At 45.0% G+C, this 14,775-nt stretch overlaps 1 long non-coding RNA gene across 1 annotated transcript; it reads right to left on the bottom strand.

The window, feature by feature from the left end:
* Window positions 1-4,947: 4,947 nt before the first annotated feature.
* On the bottom strand, window positions 4,948-14,039 carry LOC129391935 (uncharacterized). Its single transcript, XR_008616819.1, has 2 exons — window positions 13,690-14,039; window positions 4,948-13,577 (listed from the first exon to the last, which is right to left on the bottom strand). It is a non-coding gene; the product is annotated as an uncharacterized lncRNA (long non-coding RNA).
* Between the last annotated feature and the right edge of the window lie 736 nt (window positions 14,040-14,775).

Here is a 14,775-nt window from a genome sequence, read left to right as displayed (position 1 = left end):
ATTATTATTATTATTATTATTAATCCCTGTTACAATGCCTGCTCTGGTCAGTCCAGGCCTGACGAAGATCTGTCCATCTCAAAAGGCCCCTATCCCAATGCATGTGGTCATCCCACCTGGCAATTCCCTTCACCTAACAACTGTTCATGACTGCTGTCGCAGGACACACGGGGACTGAGAGAATGCTTCCTAATATACACGGCTTAGGATCCAAGTAACCCAAACAGCATCTTCCATAATCAGGATCATATCGCCATTGCAGTCTGTGTTGCTGTGAGACAGCAAACACAAAGCCACATCCAAGTACAGAGACTGCAGCAACAGTTGAATAAACATGCAATCCGATACCTAACATCTGGCATGTCATCAGCCCCAATACCTTATTCACAATCAAGTATGTTTAAGGCTGTGGCTACTTTATAGGTACGAATGTCTTTATCAGGACATTAATGGGCACCAAACCCCTCTCCATAAAAGCAGTCATAAACAACAATCTCCTCTGAGCCGTCACGGAAGCTACTGTGTTTGTAATAGAACCATTCATCTAAGAGACAGTTGCCAAAGCCCGTCTCAACACAATAGCAAGCAAGTCACAGCGCACAGAGGCAGACCCAGGGAAGAGGGCAGGCACAGAGTGAGTAACTAGGACTTTTGTAAATGGCTGGGGCGGGGTGGGGAAACTCAGCTTATTAACATATGTTCAAAGTTACCCCGGAAGCTGCAAAGCTTTGGGGTGATCGATTACATTTCCCCCAGAGCACTTGCTTTTAAGGTAGCCTAAAAAGTTCCTCCAGCTATTGTAAAAAGAACAGTGTCTATGGAAATTTTTTTTCAGCTAATGACCAATTTCACTGCCTGTAGAGGGGGAACACTGCCACACTACATAAAATTTTTTTTAAATAAATTAAATGTCCCAGGCAGGAAATTTCACTGTCACACCTTTCAGACTGTATTCTAAAAGGGTAGAAAGGAGAGGGCGTATAGCTGATACAGGAAGAGGCTTTAGAGAAATAATATCCATATGGGCTTTGAGGAACAATTTGATTTTATTATTTACCTGGAACTGAAGCATCTGAGAGAAGACAGGTGGGCAGATGGAATAATGTGCAGGGAAGGCACAGCAGGTAAATATCAAGTAAATGAAATATGCCCGTGATTAAATCAAATGATTATAATCAAATGAGAATTTATAGCACTCTGTAAAGTCTCCAGAGTGTTTTCATACTCTAAAATCCACCCACCTCTGCCTAAAGGCAATGCAAGTACAAGATTACCTGCCAGGAATCTGTTACAAAGAATAACATGGTCATCAAAAAGACTACCGACATTTTTAAAAAGACAGGCCCGCAACCCTCCAGAAATAAAGCATGTCCACCCGAACGTACACGTTTAAACGATTAATATTGGCTCGGCAAAGATGTGGATCCTGTTCATTCTGGTGTAGCAGCTTGCTGTGAACATGTGGACACTGGAAGAATGGATCTGAATGCTTTCCTCTCTCTCTCTCCCATCACCGTTTTACCACGATACATGAACATCAGACTAATGCCACTGTTAGTGTGGACAGCTGACTGACAGGTCCAACTGACTGGGCACCTGTCGAACTCCTGGAACAATGTCCTAAAATGTATAATAAGAACACCCTGCCCTGCTTCCTGGCCCCAGCACCACCACTCTCTAACCACCTGTCTCCCCAGATCGGTGCCTCGGCCACGAACCCATGGAAAGAACAGCTTGTTGGCACCAGCTCCTCTCCCACCACCACCCCTCTCCTGCCCACCAGGACCTTGCAGTGGCCCCCCCCAACTTAACCCCTGGTGAACATCACACCAATGTCGACCTGGACAATATGACTTGTTTCTCATTCTTGGTATTTTCCATATTTTTCTTTAATGAGTATTTCTTAGAATCAGAGGAAAATCAGAATCAGAGGAAAAAATAAACTATATAATTATTTTTCCCTCTAATTCCAAAAGTAACATATGTTCACTATTTAACAGAACTCCATTAATACGGAAATATATAATAGACACAGAGTTCCCCATAAACCTATCCGCCTGCAGCAACTGCTATTCATGTTGTAAATTCCTTCAGATTTTTTTCTATGACCTTTACCACATAGCACATTTATATGTTTTAATTTACTGAGGTGAGTATTCTCTAGGGTAGGCCCTCTACTACAGAGATCAGCAGAACACTATCATAATAATAACTTGTAAAATGACCACTTTAAACACTTACTACCAAAGGAATGGGATACCTTTAAATAACAATGGTATTAAGAAATTAAGAGACACTCTCAAGTGAAATGCTAAAGAGAGAGGAACTGAAGCTCTAGCCCTAGGTGGAAGTCAGCGGGGGTGATGAGAGAGACAGCGTTGGAACCCAGGGCCGCACAGCTGAAAACGTGCACATCCGTGAATCCAGTGGAAGCTACTGCTATGGGGCCTGCCCAGCCTCTGCCGGCAACAAGCTCCCACTGTCGAATGGTCCCTTCCATCAGCTGTGATTCTGACCCAGTCAAGTTTGCCCTGATCTCCCCTCTCCAGTACCTTCTTTGGCAGAAACTCTGAAATGTTTCTGCCAAAGTACCTCCCTTAACCAAACACCCCTCTACCTAGGCTAGGCAACTTAACCCTGAGTGACTGCTCCAAAATATCCTTTCCTACCTTTCGAATGTGCCATGAACGGGGGCTTAACCTCAGAAAAGTAGTATTTTTAGAATTCAGTTCAAAATACTTTCTCATACATGATTGCATTTGCTCTCAACATTGCTGAGAGGTATGGAGAAATATGTTGATTTCCTCGCCCCATTCTACAGATGATGGCAACAAGGCATAGATACATCGCAAATAGGTATAGTTTTAGGGCAGCCAAAGAATTGGGGAGGAGGAAGGCAGAGAATGTTAGCAATTTCTTGTGACCCCAACGTTCCTTTTGCCAGACTGTTCTGCCACCTGCTCTTTACTAGGCCCATGCCATTCATATCAATATCAAACTCTTCCCATTCATATCCATGGGGTCATGGCCTCCTCAAAGAAATCCCCCTACTAACTGGTTACTTTGGTAGGTTTATTTGCAAATTCACAGTTCACTACTGTGGACTTCAACGTCAACGTATTATCCAATCAATGCTGATGAGCCTCACCACGTCTTACTTCCATGTCTCCAGTGGCCATCACCCACGTTCGTATCAGTTGACCACATTTTCGGCCACACCTTGAAACTCGTCACTTGAGATCTCTCCACCTCTAATCTCAGATGCTTCCTCTCCTGTGCATGACCACAGCCTCCTGTCCCGCCACCTCTCCTACGTGTGCACAGCCTCTGAGCAGCACATGTCACGACCTGCCGGCCCCTCCAGCTTCACCTTGTCCCTGTCCCTACCTAGATTGGTGCAAGCCTGCACTCACTAGCACCTTGGTGTCTCAGGTCCCAAGCCTAGATGTTGTCAAAATATGGATAAATCAATAATACCCTGGCAGAAAAACATATATCTCACATAATAACGCCAGTGGGTTCCCCCAAAAGTAACGTTCTCCGCCTTGTACAAAAATTAATTCAAAACAGATCATAGACTTAAATGTAAAACATAAAACCAGAAACCTTTCAGAACAAAACATAGAAGAAAATCTTCAGGATCCAGGGCTAGGCAATGAGTTCTTAGATTTGACAGTAAAAGCACAATGCACAAAAAGGAAAATTAATCCATTGGATCTCATCAAAATTTAAAACTTTTACTACTCTGCGGAAGCCCATGTGAAGAAGATGGAAAGATAGGCTACAGACAAGGAGAACATATTTGCAAACCACATATCTGACAAGGGACTCATATCTAAAATAAAGAACTCCCAAAACTTAACAGTAAAAATATAAATAATCCAACTAAAAAAGGGACAAAAGACATGCACAGACATTTCACTGAAGAGAATATACAGATGGCAAATAAGCACATGAAAAGATGTTCCACATCATTAGGCATTAGGGAAATGCAATTTAAAACCACATGGGATATCACCACACACCTATCAGAATGGCTAAAACAAACAATAGTGATACCACCAAATGCTGGTGAGGATGCAGAGAACCTAGACTGCAAGTGAGAATGTAAAATGGTACAGCTGCTCTGAAGAACACTTGAGCAGTTTAAAAAACAAACAAACAAAAAAAGCTGAAGGCACAACTACCGTCTGACCCAGCAATGCATTTATCCCATTGAAATGAAAACCTATGTTCACACAAAAACTTGTATATAAATGGTCATAGCAGCTTTATTTGTAATAGCCAAAAACTAGAATCAACCCAGATACCCTTGAACAGGTGAATGGGTAAATACACTGTGGTACATACACACTAGGGAACCACTCAACGATCAAAGAAACAAACTACTGATACACACACAACCTGGATGAATCTCCAGGGAATTACGATGAATGGGAAAAAGCCAATCCCAAAAGGTTACATACAGTATGATTTCACTAGATAACATGTTTGAAACGACAACATTTTAGAAATAGAGAATAACTAATGGTTGCTAGGAGTTAGGGGTAAAGTCAGGGGAAGCAGGACAGCACTGGGTATGGTTATAAAAGGGCAACCCTGGGGATCCCTGTGGTGTTGGAACTGTTCTGTATCATTGCGGTGTGGATACACAAACCCACACAGGTGATAACATTGTACAGAACTTAATAAAACACACACACACACACTCATTCACAAATGAGTACAAGTAGAACTGGGGAAATCTGAATGAGATCAGTGGATTATATCAACATTAATATCCTCATTATGATACTATACTACAGTTTTGCAAAATGTAACCACTGGGGGGAAATGGGCAAAGTGTACAAAGGATCTTTGTATTATTTCTTACAATTGCATGTGAATCTACAATTATCTCAATAAAAATTTCAATTAAAAGAAGAAAGTAACGTTCTCCAACTTCTCTCAGGCCCTCCTTCCACTGCTCAGCAATTCTTTTACTCACCCCTGTCCGTCCATATCCCATTCCCCCACAGTATCTCTACTAAGCTTGCTCTACTTTTCAAAAGCCCATAAGCCACCTCAGCTCACATAGCTTTACTTCTCATCTGAAGAAAGGAATCACTACGCCCTCCCTGGGCCCTCTAACTGGACCCTTCTCCTGCCATTATGCATCAGAGTAAAAGAAGCCCTACTCCTTTTAAAGTCTCTTCCTGGTTCTATTCCATCATATATATCCTCAATTACATGTATTTTCTCCCCTACTAACCAAATGGCCAAGTCTCTCCCCTGTCCTAAAATAAGTCTTCCTTTAACTTTTTATGCCCCTTAAGATACTACCTCATGGCTCTTCCTACACATGGCAAATCTGGGCCATGGTAATGTTCCCTCTCCGTACACAGGGAGCATAAACTGAATAATGTAGCTCATTTCCTGTACCCAAACTTTGTAAGGACTGTTTCAAATGTCAGTCTCATTCCCTCCTTCCTCATTTGTTTCTTTTACCAACTCTAAAAATGTGGCCCTGTCCTCTTGGACCCAGGCTGTAGCTTAGCCCAGTGGCTCTCAAACCTGGCTGATCACCCAAATTACTCAGGGAGCTTTTAAAAACACAAATTCCCAAACCACACTCTCAGAGATTCTGATTCAACTGGTTTGAGTCCGTTCTTGTTATGTCTCTTTTTTAAAGCTTCTCAAGTGCTTCTGCTGATGATGGTCAGACTTGGGAACCACTGATGGGTCTCCCTTTTTCTTAAAAAGGCAATCGTTTTACTCTCCCACAAATACAGACACTCCATTTAAAATCCATGCCCATTTCACCGCAATACACGTGAGCCTGCGCATATCCCCCATCCTCATCCCTTCTCTGCTGATGAGCCCCCAAACTACCCCTGCAACTCCAACCTGCCTGAGCTCCAAGCAGGAATTTCCAAACACCACAGATCATCCTCATCTGGATGGCCACCCAGTACACCTCCGGCACATAACAAAATTCAACTCCTCATTCCTCTCCTCTCTACAAACTGCTTCTCTTGTCTCCACTCCCCATCCATTTGATAGGCCCATCGTCCTCTCCATCACCCAGAAGCAGAACCCTGGAATCACCTTCAACTCTATCTTCTCTTTCACAAATCGCATCTGGTCAGCCAATCCTGTTGGTTCGACCTCTGAAACTGCTCTGCCAGCACTGTCAGTACGGTAGTTTAGGCTCAGCCTCTCCCACTGGCCTCCTGCAATAGTCATCTAACTTCTCTTCACGCCTTCAGAGTTGGCTTTGTCAAACCCAGGCTGAGGCACATCACCTCTCCTGAAAACATGCAGTGGCTTCTCTCTGCCCCCAGGATGAGCACCGGACACCATGGCATGGTACTTGAGGCCCTCCACAATGCAGTGCCATCCCACATTTCTAGGTTCATCTGCCATCCCCCTCCAGGACACATCCTCAATTCTAAAAGCACCAGAGCTGGGTCCTTGCAGGACTCTGTGCCTTTATCATGCTGCTCCCTTAGGCCTGAATGCCCTTCCCCTTCTCTCTCTCCCCACAGTAGCAAATGTGAACCTAGGCTTCAGAAATCCCTTGGAGTTATATGCAACAATTCTATAACTGTGCACAAGCATGCATTTTTTTTGGAGAAGAGATCCACAACTTTCTATAGATTCTCAAAGGGGGTCTGTAATCCAAAGTAAGTTTAAAAGCCAAAAAAAAACTTTTTAATTAAAAACAACAAAAACCACTAAGTGGCCTTTCCCCATTGAAAGTTAGTTCACCTAAGTCTGCCTCTCAGACTCTGACTCTTCCAGCCTTTTGCATTTTCAAATATAGACAAGTGCATTCCCCAATCATAAACAATCATACTTTCTACTGCCCTACCACTGAGCCGTATATATCTCTAGTACAGAATATACATCCTTCCATGTCAATATTGTAGTTAGTGGTCTTAACTGGCTTGTTGTATAAAGCTGACTTTAAAATGTCAACTCTATGACTTATCTACTGTGGCCTTGAGCAAGTAACTTGACCTTGGTGGGCCTCAGCTTCCTCAGCTATAAAACAGGGATCGTCACAGTAACCTACATCATTGGGTTGTTCCGAGGAATAAACAGGACAACGCATTCTAAAGCAACGAGAAAGCGCCTAGCACACAGTAAGTGGTCAAACAGGTCAGCTTTCTTAATTAGTTTATATCTGTAGTCCCCGCTCACGGCGGAAGCACAGCACAGGCCCTCACTGAGCGCCCCGCGAATCCGCATCTTCCCGGATATCCCAGTGCTCATCCGCTGCCACGGAAAGCTGCTGAAAAGCCTCAGTTTCCAACCTGGTAGTAATTTAACATTCTCTCTCTTATTTTTTTTTTCTCCCTTATAACCAATTCTTGAGCCATCCTAACCAGCTATTTTTTAACCTGGCTTGCACAAGGGCTCACACCTTATGCATAAACCTTTGTAGGTCAGACCCCCACCATGTTAAACTTCCCAGTCCAAACACTGATGACGTTGGCTTTGCTATTCTCACAGGAACCAAACTATTTCAAAATCCCCCGTTACTCATGTGTTCTGAGGATCCCAGAATTAACCCTTGCTCTGCTGCTGTGCCTATGTGGGTAGAAATCCTTCCTACCTCTTGAACTAACATTTGCCAGCACACAGAGTAAAAACCAGTATTTCTTCCTTCTCAGTCTAGGAAGACCGTTAAATATACCAACACACCTTTCTCTCTCTCTCTCTCTCTCTCTTTTTTTTTTTTTTTTTGGTGGTATGCGGGCCTCCCTCTGTTGTGGCCTCTCCCGTTGCGGAGCACAGGTTCCGGACGCGCAGGCTCAGCGGCCATGGCTCACGGGCCCAGCCGCTCCGCGGCATGTGGGATCCTCCCAGACCGGGGCGCGAACCCGGTTCCCCTGCATCGGCAGGCGGACGTGCAACCACTGCGCCACCAGGGAAGCCCTTCTCTCTTTTTTTTTGTTTCTGTTTTCTCCCTTCCTTTCTAGCCAGCTCCTCTCGGGGCTCAGAGGTTTACCTACTCACCTTTCTTTATTTTAAATAATAACTCACACATGCATATATTCAGCATACATCACTGATACCTTCTCTGTCCAGCAAGACAGGGTGGGGCCCCTGCCTTACGGAGCTTCTAGCCTGTTCTAAGGGCGCAGTGCTTTGCTCTTCACATTTCTAGCAAATTCACTTGAAATAATATCCCAAATCACAGGTAAGACAGAAAGAGGAAATCAAAGATGCCACATGATGTTCAGATAGAGAACTGGGAAGAACAAGTTCAGCTCAGGCCCCAAGGCTCACTCTCCCAAGGCCTGGAGATCCTACAGGGCTCAGATTCTACAGCCATTTCCACATCAGGGCTTCTGGGGCCTCCACAGAGGTAGACCACCTTCCTGGTCCCCATAGAAATGATGTGAAAGTACCCTGTCTTACAAAGGGACGACTCGGCATTGCCTTGACCAGTTCTTCAGATCAGGAGGAGCATGGGGACCTCAGATGTCAGCCTCTTTGCCTGCACTGATTAACTGGTGCACACCTGTTCCTGCTTGTGTGCACTCCTTCTGATGTCCCCTTGTCAGTTCTGCCACCACCTCACTGAAGCAGCCCCTTCTCTCTGCTATCTTGTACTTCCATGAAGTAAGCAAGAGGCAAGTCCGACTCCCGTGCTCCCCTGGCTGGGAGGGCTCAGGTCAGCAACTGGGGAAGACCAGCCAGGGAGGACTGGCCCAGAGATACCTTCCTCCTCCCTCATCTTTTCTATGCCTCACAACTCAGCTCTCTAGGGCTGACCAGTAGGCCTGGCAACCCAGCAAGAAAGTGGGGGCACCCCTGGAGCTCTCCTAAGCAAGGACCCTGAAGATATCTGCTCACAAAAGGAGAAAGCAATTGTCCAGCAATTGCTCTGCCCAAGCTGCCTGTAGGATCCTAGGGCACCAGAATCTTCCAGACATCTTTCTGGCCACCACCAAGGCCAGCCTTATGATCTAGGATCCTCCCCGCTGCGATATTTGAGAAGCTTTCTTCCTGCCAGCATTGGGCCAGGTGCCCTGGACACTGGTGGCCAGGAACAGGCTTCAAAAGGCTAAGTGGAAGGTGAACATCTTCAAAGGGGTCTCAGACTTCCCAGAAAGCTCTGGCACACAGCCCTAACCTCAGGTCAGTGCTTCCTGCAAATGAACTTGTGATGGCTCCATGAGGGCAGGGACTGTCTGGCTGGCTCACTGCTGTATCCCTGACAACCCCTAGTACAGGGCTGGAATACAGGCGGTACTCTCAATGCTGACTTGTTGAATTCACTTATAATGACCTCCAGCAAGGAAGGAATGAAAGCACAGTGGAAAGAGTCCAGGTTTGGGAGTCAGACAGAGCTGGTTTTGAAAGCACCCAGCTATACCATTTATACTGATCATGCACAAGCCACTTTATCCCTTTTAGACTCAGCTTCCTCATCTATAAAGTGGGAATCACAATACCCACCTCAAAATGCTGTTGTGAGCAAGAGACGGAAGTTTTATGTAAAGCCTTAACCCAGCTATTGGCAGAGAGCACTTCAGAAACACTGATTAACTCTCACTGTATGCCAGACACTGTCCAAACGTGGTAGGGGGATCCCAAACCATAACAAGTTCATTTAATTCTTATAACAATCCTGTGAAGGAAGATCTATCTAAATCTCTCTTGCAGTTGAAGAAATGGAGGCACAGAGAGGAAAAGCAACTTGCCCGGAGTCTGATGTCTAGAAGAGGTAGGGCCAGGCTTCATATCAATTCCAAAGTTCAAAATTTAAGGTGCTACACTGCGTGTCTCTGAGGCAAGCAGCCAGTGAATGTTAGCTCCGGTCCCTAACTTGATTATGAGAGATATTTGACCACACTGCCTGACTAGGGTTTTCAAGTGCAATAGAAAACACATCCAGACATTCCCATGATTCACTGTTTTGTTCTGTCTTGTTTTAAGCTGTGACCTGCTCCTGTGAAATTCAATTCCAGACAACTCTGCTGATCAAGAGCATCTCTGCCATCTTGTCCTCCTGCTTTCTACTCCACAGCTATCTACCAGAGAAAGAGACACACAGCTATGTAAAAATAAGAAAAAGAAAACACAGAGAAGAGAGGGAGTGAGCTTGCAACCTCTCAAGAACAGTCAAAGAAGTCTCACCCTCCTTCTAATAATCTCTAAGAACAACTGCCTACCCATAGGGTACTGCAGGCAGAAATAATCTGTCCACGTGGAGACCAACCACATAAAGGCTCAGCCTCTCCAACGACCCAGGTAGCATAGGGAAAATTAAGCCATCTTTTCTAATGGCCCAAACCTCAACGTAAATAGAACTTTCCATTTTCCCCCTCTATAAGATTGCATTTGCCCTACTGTCAACCACGGAGGAGATTTCATTACCAAAATAAATCAGCACTGCACTTGACCTTGCTTCTCCAAAGGCTCAGGATTAGTGACATCACAATACTATACAGATGCTCAGAAATACCGGAATAACCCCCTCAAGTCAAAAACACTTGGTATTTCACTAGAAGGCATTAAATTATTTTGATTTTACTCCATGGAATCCAAAATGCTTTCAATGTTTTCATTTCCAAAATGCTTGAGAGAAAAAGCATGCTCTTAGGACCTTCAGAAACCTCGACTCCTGGTCTGGTTTGTGTCCTGATTCACGTGTGGTAAGATGGGGAACAGGCCAGAAGCCAAGGAACAGTAGCTCTGGTCCCATACTGCTCACATGACTCAATTCCCGAGTGGCTGGAGCCTCACTGTGGAGGCTCCCAAATCAACCTTCTCTCGCCCTCAAAGTTACAGGCAGGTCCCATGCAGCTCTCAGGCACCTGGGCTAGCTTCTCTGAAGGGATCCAGTCTCCATTTCCCATAGCCCTGATAACCACCATGTTTCCCTTGAAAGCAGCAGTAGAAGCAAAGCTCCTCCATGCTGGCCAAAGAGAGGGAGTTGAAGGGGATGTTTTCTCCCCAAGGCAGTGGCCTAGACATGGGAGAGGCTTCAGGGCCACTGCAGCAAATCCATCTCTTGCACCCCTAACCAGGACACATGACCTTGCAGTTGTAATTCCTAATGCTACTCGCTCAAAATGACTGCTCAATTTTAAATCAGGTTGGTCACCAACACGGTCAATAAATGTAACGTGGATTTCAGGAAAAAGAATCCATGCGTCAAGAACACACGCGCTCGGGCTTCCCTGGTGGCGCAGTGGTTGAGAGTCCGCCTGCCAATGCAGGGGACACGGGTTCGAGCCCTGGTCCAGGAAGATCCCACATGCCACGGAGCAACTAGGCCCGTGCACCTCAACTGATGAGCCTGTGCTCTAGAGCCCGCACGCCACAGCTACTGAAGTACGCGCACCTAGAGCACGTGCTCTGCAACGAGAGAGGCCACTGCAATGGGAAGCCCACGCGCCGCATGGAAGAGTGGCCCCCACTCACCGCAAATGGAGAGAAAGCCCGTGCACAGCAACGAAGACCCAATGAAGCTAAAAATAAATAAATAAAATTTTAAAAGAAAAAAGAACATACGCTCTCAGGAAGCACTCAGAATCTGATTACTTTCAGTATTAAAGACATGCTCCACAACCAGCGCCACATTTGTCAACACAGTGATCACTCTTACTGAAGTACAAGTCACAAAATCCAGCATCATACTATATACACGCCCCAAGGACCACGGATATCATCTACTTTATCCTCATTTTGTACAGGGGAGAAAACTCAGACACAGACCAAGGGTAGGATTGTTCAAGTTCACTGTGGGTAGACGGCTCAAATCCAAAGCTTCTCACAATTCTTCTTCCTAGTCTGCTGCCTTTGACCCCCCAGTTACCAACAAGAGTTCTTTCACAAATTATTTTCACAAAAAAATTAGTTCAATCTACCATGGCTGCCACCTAAAAAGTAAAATCAATGGAAAAAAACAAAACAAAACTGGAGTTGAAAAGAATAACTCTGGCTTTGAATTATGTTTATTCCTAGCCCAAAAACCTGCTTCCTAAAGGGACAGCTCCTTTCCTAGTATTCCCAGTGAGAAATGAAAGGCAGTAGTTCTTCCCAACCAGCATGTCCAACACTAGGCCAGTATTTTAGATTAAAACAATTTCTGGGTAAACAAATGGGTGTTGGTACAAGGTAGAATGGCCCGAAGCCACCTTCACTACTCCTAATAAAATCAGCTTCAAAGAAGGATCAAAGATTAAAGTGCTTTTCTCTGCCTTTAAAATGGGAAAGTTGTATTTTTAGGTATGAAAACAAGACCCTGAAAGCAAATAGCCAGGCTGAGGAAGGGTAGCCCAGGAAAGATAGAAGCACACAGAAAATCGAAGGCCCTGAAACTTTCTACCCACAGCAGCTGAGATGTTTCATCCTGAGTCCATTTCACCAGACACGAAGAAGCTTCTTTGGCTACAAAGGATCACATGAGAACATAAAACAAATACTGAAGGTTTACGTTCTCTTTCTCTCCTGTGTGTGCGACACCAACTGGCCAAGAGAGAGAGACTCTAATGCTGCAGAAAGCAAAATTTTCCTTGTTTCCATTACATCATCCAAATTGGAGAGGGGTAGGGCAGGGTGGGGGGCACAGCTGGTGGCAGCTGCACCACCATCTGCTTTCTCCTCAGCAGTGGGTGCTAGTTTGAGCTGCAGCCTCCTACGGCTCCTGATAGAGGAGGTGCGGTATTAAAGGTACAACACCCTATTATGGAAAAGCTTTCAAATTATTTAGAAATAAATCACTCCCATGATAAGTTAACAACCTCCAGTAGGCTGCTGAGCCAGTTCTCTTTGAGTTTAGGTTATTTGTTTGCATCTCTTTAGACTCAGCCACAGTGCAAACTGTCAACTTAACGTGCCCAATTAGACAAGCAGAATGTATATGCAACCACCTGCCATCTGCTTCCCAAAAGGTAAGCAGGCAGAAAGTACAGGTCAGCAGCTGGAAGCCTTTACAGCAGGTGCAGGGAAGGTCCAAACCCAGTGTGCAAGCCCCAGACTAGTGGATGGGTGCTTGCTGCCACCTTTGGCACCCCCAGACATCTGGTCAACCGGTCGCATCCTCTTGGGTGCTCTTGGAGATTTGAATGTACTGTGAGGGGTCCCCATGTGGAAAGGGAGACTGGTCAGAGTAGCCTGGGGGTCGGTGCCTTGTCTGGCCATTCAACTGCAAATTGGCAACAATGCAGCAAACTGGTGGTTCAAAGGTCTGATCAAGTCCCTGGGCATGTTTTATATGGCCTATATAGGGTTGTGTTTAAAAAAGAAAAAAATGCTGGCTTTTAAAAATGAGTACATTTCATATATAAACATCTATCTTGCTAGATCTGGCAGCACGAGGCCCCATTTCTACAGAGCTCCAGTCAGTTATCTGGAGCTAAGCAGCAGCACTTCCTTTTGATGGGGCGCGCGTTCAGAAGACTTAGTCCCCACGTTTGGTGTCTGCATATGCCACTGCAACGACCTCTGTTCCTCTCTGGTCCTCGAGAGCTTTTGATATGAAGAAGAAGAAGAAGAAACTCCAGGGAATGATTTCTCAGTGGTCCTTTACTGACTCTCCTCTTCAGTTGAGATTCAGTCCCTTGGATGGCCAACTAAAATTGTACAAAGATCATTCAACCCAATACAAGGGATGGATCTCAGTAGAAGGCTAGCTACGTTGACCCCTTACCACAAAAGCAGGTTGCAGCATTTCAAATCACTTACCATACATCTTGCCTTCATCTGATAAGATGATTTTCCTCCTCCCACATGGTGGATAGATAGCCAAGGCTTCCTGAAAGCTCTGCTCAATGTCGGGGCTCCAGACCCCTTCTGCATCATTGTCAATGGGCTTATCTGCAGAGTCACTCATCCTTTCCATGTTTTCGGCAGGGCTCTCACTGCCGCTCCAGCTGCTGGGCTCAATTTTGGCGGTTGGATTTTCCAAGCCGAAGCCTGGAGCCTTTTCAAGAAAATAAACCTAAGAGAGAAATCAAAAGATAGTATGATAAGGACACAGTAACCATCAACATACTGCTCTTGCTGGTTCTACTGCATACTTTTCAGTCACCAGCTTCGCTTGGAGAATAACTCCTAGGAGAGAATATGGAACTTTGAGATCCAAGTGTCTTTTGTTCCTATGTATCACTTTAGGAACAGAAATAAAACAGCAGGCAGAAGCTGGATAAGCTTCACAGATGACAGGAAATTTTCATCTGAGAACAGTACTCACTCTGAATTGCAAGTTCACAATGAATCATGCAAAATTTGCTAAGTACCTACTATCTACCAGGAGCACTTTGCTCGATGATAATCAAATCTCCAGAGAAGAACAAGTTGTTTAAAAGAAAATAAAGTAAAACAAAAGGCGTCTACCTCACTGTGGCAATTAGCACGATAACTCTAAAATGTCAAGCCATCCCAGAATTTGTCACTGGGATCGCCAAGATGCAAGATGGCGGCAGAATGGCAGACAGAAGAAGGGAGATTATTTTATCACAAATACTCATTCTACAAACAGCAATGCCAGCAGACCTGGACCTGCTATTCTATAGCATTTATCCGCAGGGCTTTTTACACTGTACAAGTCAGGTCACTTTGCCACTCTCAGCTTCTAGATTGTAACCCTGAAGCTGGAACCAAGTTGTCCCCAATTCCTGCCTTCCCTGCAACAACTACAAGTGGCCAGCACATCTGCAGAAATGTTTCACACCCACATGAGGCACTTCATCTGGTAGCCTCCTTGGAATTCCTGATCACAGGAAAACTGTGGGGGAGGCTTTCGTTTATTTTTCTGTAGCACTGAAGATT

The sequence above is a fragment of the Physeter macrocephalus genome, unplaced genomic scaffold, assembly GCF_002837175.3.
Source record: "Physeter macrocephalus isolate SW-GA unplaced genomic scaffold, ASM283717v5 random_1474, whole genome shotgun sequence".
NCBI lineage: Eukaryota > Metazoa > Chordata > Mammalia > Artiodactyla > Physeteridae > Physeter > Physeter macrocephalus.
This window is presented reverse-complemented; position numbering and strand designations above follow the sequence as displayed.